The sequence below is a fragment of the Camellia sinensis genome, chromosome 5, assembly GCF_055761805.1.
Source record: "Camellia sinensis isolate YWXY chromosome 5, ASM5576180v1, whole genome shotgun sequence".
Classification (NCBI taxonomy): domain Eukaryota; kingdom Viridiplantae; phylum Streptophyta; class Magnoliopsida; order Ericales; family Theaceae; genus Camellia; species Camellia sinensis.
Genome location: NC_138965.1, coordinates 184,522,457 through 184,530,767, shown reverse-complemented (window position 1 = coordinate 184,530,767; position 8,311 = coordinate 184,522,457). Strand labels below are relative to the sequence as shown.

The 8,311-nt window shown below is 33.7% G+C and overlaps 1 pseudogene across 1 annotated transcript; it reads right to left on the bottom strand.

Moving 5' to 3' along the window:
• Positions 1–2,594: 2,594 nt before the first annotated feature.
• LOC145791043 (kirola-like) lies at positions 2,595–7,516 on the bottom strand (annotated as a pseudogene). The gene is made up of 2 exons (XR_014330689.1): positions 7,317–7,516; positions 2,595–3,267 (listed from the first exon to the last, which is right to left on the bottom strand). The product of XR_014330689.1 is annotated as a kirola-like (transcript).
• Positions 7,517–8,311: the final 795 nt, after the last annotated feature.

Sequence of the window (8,311 nt, the reverse complement as noted above, 5' to 3'; positions counted from 1 at the left end):
TTGTTTTTTGTAGATGACTTTATTGCGTGGACTTCCAGAGATATTTTGGTGTATGGAGAAGAAATTGTACTTTTGTATAGAAGTAATATAATACTTTTGTCGTCTCCCGCTTTTATGCAGTTAACTATTATTGATACAGAAAACTTTTGGCAGCCAACAGATAATTACTGGCATGGTAGATATGTCACATTTTGTCGTCGTACAGATATATGATTTTGTGTCGTGGTACATATATGTACTTTTGGCTTAATACATACATCACCTTTTGTCGTGGTACAACTTACGATGGGAATTTGTACCATGCCAAATGGTCATTTCACATGGTATAGTAAATGTAATTTTTGAATATGGAGGGCTTTACTTTTTGTATGATTCTATATTTTGTATGAAATTATTATTTTAGTTTGGACAATAGTTGGTTTGTATGTACTTGGACAGTTAAGGTAATTTTTTTTTTATACGGATGCAGATTGTGGAATGATTGATAGTTTATGTATCATTTTATTTATATACGTATTACAGGTTACATGGAATACAGACAGGTTATGGACACATTATAATATTTGCAACAAAACATAATATTATGTTTTTGCCGACTACACGTTTTGTAGCCAAAAAAAAGGAGGGAAAAAAAAAAAACTTTGGCTACTAAAAGTTTTGTAGCCAAAAGAAAATCAAACATTTGGCTACTAAATTTTTTGTAGCCAAAAGAAAAACAAGCATTTAGCTACTAAATGTTTTGTAACCAAAAGAAAATCAAACCTTTGGCTACTAAAAATTTTGTAGCCAAAAGAAAATCAAACATTTTGGCGACTAAAATCTTTCGTAGCTAAAAACAAAAGCTGAAGAATAAAAAAATACTTTTGCCGACTAAAAATTTAGTAGCAAAAAATGTGGGAGTTTAGGCGACTAAATTTTTAGTAGCCAAAAATGTGAAAGTTTAGGCGACTAAATATTTAGTAGCCAAAAGAAATACTATTTGCCGACTAAAATTTTAGTAGCCAAAAAAGATTGACTTTATGCGACTAAAATTTTAGTAGCCAAAACACTAATATTTGCTTTAGGCGACTAAAAAATTTAGTAGCTAAAATTTTTTCTGCTGCTAAATTATTGGCTTTTAGCAACAATAAAATTGGTCAGCAAAAATGTATTATTTAATTAATTTTCCAACCCATTGGCGACTAAAAATTTAGTCGGCAAATGAATACATTTGGTGACTAAATAAAGTTTAGTCGCCAATTAGCTTTGCTGACTACTCTTCGGCTACTAATTTTCCGACCAAAAAATTTAGTCGCTAAAGACTATAGGCAACTAAAAAATGACTTTTGGCGACTAAAAATTTAGTCGCCAAAAGTGAAAATTATTGTAGTGTTAGGAAAAAGGAAAAGAAAGTATGGAGGTTTATTTTTATTTCTGTCATTTGGTCACTATGGATGTATAGAAACGACTGTTTATTTAATAATACTCAACCTGATATTGATGCTTTATGTGAGCTTATTAAAATTCGAGTGGTCATGTGGTTAACGTTTGTTGATGTGGGGTGTTGCTTCTCCATTCAATAGATTGTTTCAAACATAAAATGGGTAAGGCATATTATCTAAGGTCTAAAGGAGGCTCTGTTTGGGTTACTATATGTATAATGGGTGATGCTTTGGTGATGCTGCTCTGCTGGGGTTACTACTGGTCAATGTGGGACGTATATAATGGTGTTTCTTTATTATTGATGCTCTGTTTGGATGCTGTTGGGTTTTGTTGTTGTTGTTGCTAATCTACTTGGGTTGTTGTTGCTGTTGATTTTCTTTGCTGTTGTGCTGCTATGTTGTTGTTTGTTAGCTTTGGGTTGTAATTTTTATCTTAGATATGGTTAGATTATATTTGCTGTTGCTGACTTGTTTTGGGTTGGTTTTGGGTTGTAAATTGCTGTTGCAAATCTGTTTGTGGTTAGTTTCTTACTAACTTTTGATGTGGTGCTAGCATATGATTGGGTGGTCTTATTGGTACCAACCTAATTGGGATTGATTTGGTTTACTATGATACTTTTTGCACTCATCCTCCCTCTTCCTTTATTGATGTAATAATCTTTTTATCCATCAATATAGTTCTTGTTCTTTTGCTAATAAAAAAAAAAACATAATTATAGAATTATTAATGGTTCTCTGCAACTATGCTAACTCAAACAATCAATTGGTTTACATCCCAATAAAAAGTTTATTGATCCCATTCAAAGTTGTAGGCTCTATTTTGTATCATTAAAAAATTGTTTTTTTGTTGACATACGTTCAATGGGTATGAAAAAAAATCAGACTCAATAAATCATGCTTGGTTTCAAGAGAAATAATTAAAGGTAGTAAGAATTGCATAGTCAATATGTTTAATGAAATATATGACTTTGTAACCTAGTGACACGAAAACAACAGATAGATACTTGTCTATGGAAGGTTGAGGATAACTCTTTTTAAGAGCTAATTTAATAACTAATAATTGATTTTTGCCAATAAAAAAAAGAAAAGAAAAGAAAAAAAAGATTGTGAATACACATGTATATGTGTATTTTTGTATGAGAGACAAACAAAGAGAGATAGAGAGAATTCTACTAATAAAAACTTCATCGCCATGAAGATTAACCAATAATTTACAATATTAACTGATACAAAAGTAGCCAGAAAATAGATTATACATGCAAATTGTTAACAGCCAATTCATCTAAAAACTTAAGTTATTAAAGAGAGCATTCTAACTTAAGCTTATCCCATACTCGTATATATTTGGCTTATAAATATTAGGAACTAAATACACGATATTCGTGCATTGATAATACCCTCTGGAACTTAAGCTATTAGAGAAAAGAGTTAACTTATTTATTTATTTAATCTTACACACTCACTTAGAAGTTTCACTTATTTATTTATTTTATCTTACACACTTACTTAGAAGTTTCACCACACTGCAATTATTAGCTGGTAAGATTGACATTTGACACACACACACCCAAAGGTGTCTATGACTTGAGATGGTGACTCTCAATATCTTTGGAGACATTGATGGCGAAATCCATCAAGGTATTTGGATCTTCAACATCCTCACTCTTCTTCTCATACTCAAAAGTCCATGTCACCAAGTTGTTTTCGCCCTTTGTATCCACATGAACAGTGATTTTGAATGTCCTGTACAGCTCTGTGACATCTCCTCCAATAACCTTGAAGGTTACTGACTTGTTTTCCTCATCTATTGCTTCGATAACATCCTTAATAACCTTCTTTTTCCCATCTACACCATCATCCAAAAATTTACCCAGTTCAAGGAATAGATTAAGGTATCGTTTGGAAATAGTTGGTTTGGAAATAAGTTATTTTAATAATGTTTTAGTGTTTTTGGTTAAAATATGAGATTAAAAAAAAAATAGTATATTTGGAAAAAAAATTAGTTTTTTACGAAAAGATGTGTAAAAAATAGAGAGAAAAGAAATTTTTTGACATTTTGATATAAATTATTGGTTTTTTAGTTTTTTAGTGACTTTTTTACTTTTAAACTAAAACAATAAGTTGTCAAACAAAGCCTAAATGTTATCCATCATTAGGTTTTTTTTTTTTTTTTCTCAATCATTTTGTATTATTCGTATTTTATGTGAATATGAGTAATTGAATTTTTTTAAAATGATTAATAAAACAACATATATACTTCTATAACATGATTTTAAAATAACTATCAGCATATGATTGATATCAACAATACACTCATAAATCAGTTATTATCAAACATTATTAACCTATATATAAATAACAATATAAAAAGTCTAAAATTCTAATATGTAATTGGTGTTACAATACAAAAGAATTGATATTTAAAACCTAAGTAAGAATTATATGATTGACACCTAAAAATGAGAGTGTATAAGAGAGATGATGAATACACCATTAGATTCACAAGATCATGGTCTATAAGAACACAAAATGCTGATTCATATATAAATTCTTATTTTTCATTTTCCCCTTATCTTTGGTATAAGGAAAAAAAAATGTCAAATTAGGGTTAATTGGTGTTGGTGTAGGCTTACCATGAGTATAGTTCCAAGAGATGACAGAGCCAACATGTCCCCAATCACCTTCATGCTAATCAACACCATGGATGTTGTAAGATAAATTGATAGAGAGAGAATAAATTGTATGTATATATTGATATATGTTGTGTTTTACAAAGGGAGCTTAGCTCTCATTTATAGCCTGTCATTGGATGCGAGGCATGCGAGACGCGAGGCACCGAAAGGCTAAAGCTAGCCGAAAGCATAAAGCTAACAAACATAATAATAACAACTAACGTATACAATGCTTAAAGAATAATAAACAATGCTAAAGTATAATAATATACTAACATCCCCCCGCAAACTCAAGGAGGGAAAGCATCAACCAAGTTGAGTTTGGAAACAAGAAAAAGTAACAAAACAAGAAAATAAAATAGGATAGGAGACACTGTATGGTCGTGTCGAACCGTTGTTGAAAACACGGTATGGTCGTGTCAGACCGTTGTAGGAGCTAACCAGAATCAATGTCGCGACAGTTTACGGGGTCATGTCGGACCGTTGTAGAAGCTGACCGGGATCAATGTCGGGACAGTTTACGGGGTCATGCCGGACCGTTGTTGCAGATTGTGGTGGTGCACCAAGGGGGCGACTTAGGGAGTGCGCCATAAGGTGGCTTGAGTGGTTCCCATGGTGTATAACCATGCTCACCAGCTTGGGTGGTTCGCATGGTGTGTAACCATGCTCACCATGATATAGGTATAACCCCCCCTCAAACTCAAATAGGTGTGAAGATAAAAACCTATTTGAGGTTGAAACAAAGGGATTGAAAGTGGAGCAGAGCAGCTCAACACAGAGTAGAGATGTTAAAAAAAAAAAACTTTTTTTTTTTGTTTTTTTTTTGTTTTTTTTTTTTTTGGTGGAAAATAACAAGATAATGGAAAAAGGGTGGATGCTCACCAACTGAGTTGTATAATAATGAAATATTGATGGAAAAAGAAAGATAGAAAAAAATAAAAGAAAATAAAATGAAGGTAGTGTAAACAAGAATCTGGAAAGGCAACGGAAATTTGAATTTGTGGGTTTTGTGAAAAAAAGTCTGTGATGGTAGGCTGGCACTGTGAGTATTTGATACTGTTGTGCTTGTGATAAAAGAAAATAAAATAGGATAAAATAAAAGGGTATGGTGATATGGGGGAGAGACACAGGGGACACACACACAATACACATGATACAAAAAAGATAAGATAAAAAAAAAATGTATTCTATTTTGTGGGGAGGGAGCCGGTGAGGAGAGTGCAAAAGGTAAAGGAAGATAGGTGGGAAAGTTGACAAAGTGGTGGGTGTCCTTGAGTGGAGAGAGAGTGCTTTTGATTTTTTGTGTTTTTTTTTTTTTTTTTTTTTTTTGGGGGAAAACACACACAGATTTTGGGAGAGAGAAGGAACAAAGCCATGAAAAAAAAAAGAAAAAGACTGAGACACATAGCACACATACCCAGCACACACAATACACGGCATACACACACACACATCACTCCATCCACACTCATCCACAACACACACCCAGCAGACAGAGGCAAATGCATACACAGTACACATGCATGGAGACCACTCTCTAGCTCTCGGTTTTCACGGCCATGAAGTAAAAAACACAGAGATACTGGATGGAGAGACGGGTGAGATGGGTGCCGTGGGAGTAGCGGTGGCCGGAATATTCGCCGGCGATGAGAACGGAGCGGGAGATATTGGAGCCGGTCTGGTCAGTGTAGAGGGAGACGATGCGCCACCAGTCGGAGACGGAGGGGGAGGGGGAAGCGCGGTGATTGGTGGTGGAGATGGAGAGTAGGAAGTCCTTGATGAGGAGTTGCTGGGTGGGTGCCCATTTGCCGTACCAGATGAGGTAAATGTTGATCGGGGAGGAGAGTACGGGTCCCATGTGGTAGCGAAGGTTAATGAGATCCGATGAACCCTCATATTTCTTGGAAGAAGAGAGAGTTCTGAGTGGGAGCTTGGGATTGTAGTATTGGGGCTTTATGTCTAGTGTTTTATGTTTGTGCTTGGACAGCAGCTGGGGAGGAAGCACATGCAGAGTGATTAAGGTATGTGTAGAGGTCCGGCGGGCGGTCAAGGCGAGGCTGCCGCCCGCCGGTGAAGCGGAATTACTAAGTTGTTAACCTGGCTCTGATACCATGTAAGATAAATTGATAGAGAGAGAGAATAAATTGTATGTATATATTGATATATGTTGTGTTTTACAAAGGGAGCTTAGCTCTCATTTATAGCCTGTCATTGGATGCGAGGCATGCGAGACGCGAGGCACCGAAAGGCTAAAGCTAGCCGAAAGCATAAAGCTAACAAACATAATAATAACAACTAACGTATACAATGCTTAAAGAATAATAAACAATGCTAAAGTATAATAATATACTAACAGATGTTACTAGGGGACATGGTGGAGATATGGTGTGGTTTGTGTCTAAACAGTTCATGGAACACATCACCACCAGACTTGATCTATAGCTGGGAATTTGAATCTTATTAACTCTATATCATTTTCTTTCTATTTCCCTTCTCTTTCTATTTCTCGTATCAAATCCTCTAACTAAATACAGGCTAAGTTCTATCTCCCATCGATGATTGGGTTGGTCTTTTGAGTCAGTTGAGTCTAACTTGATTTTGACCGTCGCGGTCAAATCCATTTATCACCGAGCCGATTAAAGCCTCTTTTAGAAACAAGTTATTTTAGTAATTTTTTTAACTTTTTATGAAAAAATATACAGAAAAATAGAGAACGTGATGAGACAAGTTATTGTGACTTTTTGACTAAAACTGAAGGTTGTCAAACGAGACCTAAACCTACCAATCAATAGATTATGGACTTGGGCACTTATAGACCCAGACTTGAACTTTATTGTGGACTACAAAATCATTCTTTTTCTATTTTCATGTAGGTTCTAATAAGTAAACTTATTGTTCAATAAGTTCTATGATAATTGATGACGTTTTTTTATCAAATATTATTAAGAAAACATCATTAATTATTAATTTTCAGTGACAGCGTAAAAATTATTACAAAAATATCACTAATTATAAATTTTAACAACAATTTAAAAAATGATCACAAAAATAGTCAATAATTTTCAACTTTCAGCAATAATTTAAAAAATTTGTCATAGAAAGATATCACTAACTGTAAATTTTAGCGACAATTTATAAAAATCATAATTGTAAGTTTTCTCCTTATCTTTGGTTTAAGAAAAAAAGAAAAGAAAAAGAAAGTGTTAAATTAGGGTAGGCTTACCATGAGTATAGTTCCAAGAAATGACAGAGCCAACATGTCCCCAATCACCTTCATGCAAATCAACGCCATGTATGTTCCCAGGGGACATGGTGGAGACATGGTGTGGTTTATCTCTAAAGAGTTCATGGAACGCATCACCATCAGACTTGATCTCCTTGCCTTACCAACTTACCAGTTAGACCCATCTCAACAATCACCCTCCCCCAAAACAAACCCAAAGTATTATCAAACAATGGATGATAGAACTGAAGGCAAGAGTTGGAGAAAAATACTTGGCTCTTGGGCCTTTATATAGTGGAAAAGCTGTGAGTTGGTTTAGAGGGTAGGTATGTCATTAATTGGTCCTTGTATTTGTCCATGAACACGTCACACAATGGATTCTTTAGACTATATTTTATTGTGGAATTATTTTTTCTGTAGTTAAATACGATGGATTATTAATAAGATTGTGAGATATATGTTACATTATGGAATTAGATGAGAAAAATAATTAAATATATAATATGATTATAGATAAAATTATAAGGAATAAGTTATGCCATAAGATAATAAATTGAATAAATCATTAGATGGAAGGAATAAAATATTTTTGATTGTAATGAAATAAAAATATTTTAATATTTTTACCCTTCAAGAATAACAATTATCTGAAAAGGTATAATCATTATAATACTACAATTCCTAAAAAAATTTCATCTCCAATCATTTTCTTGTTATCCCACACTCAAATATCGAATTAAAAATCCAATGAACCCCACATATTCACTCAGCTCTCAATCCCCTTCTTAATATACCAAATAAATGTGCTCTTAACATATAAAGTTTATAATACATGGGACTTAATTGTCTCTGGTTCGTCAAAATCGTCTAGCTCAGTCTATTGTGGGTCCATTTAGTGCTTATCTATTATATAAGGAAATGGTCTTTTTAACCCACAAACCTTGTGGGAGCTCTATTATACCAGTCTTAATTCCTTAATTTTCTAGAAAAAAAAA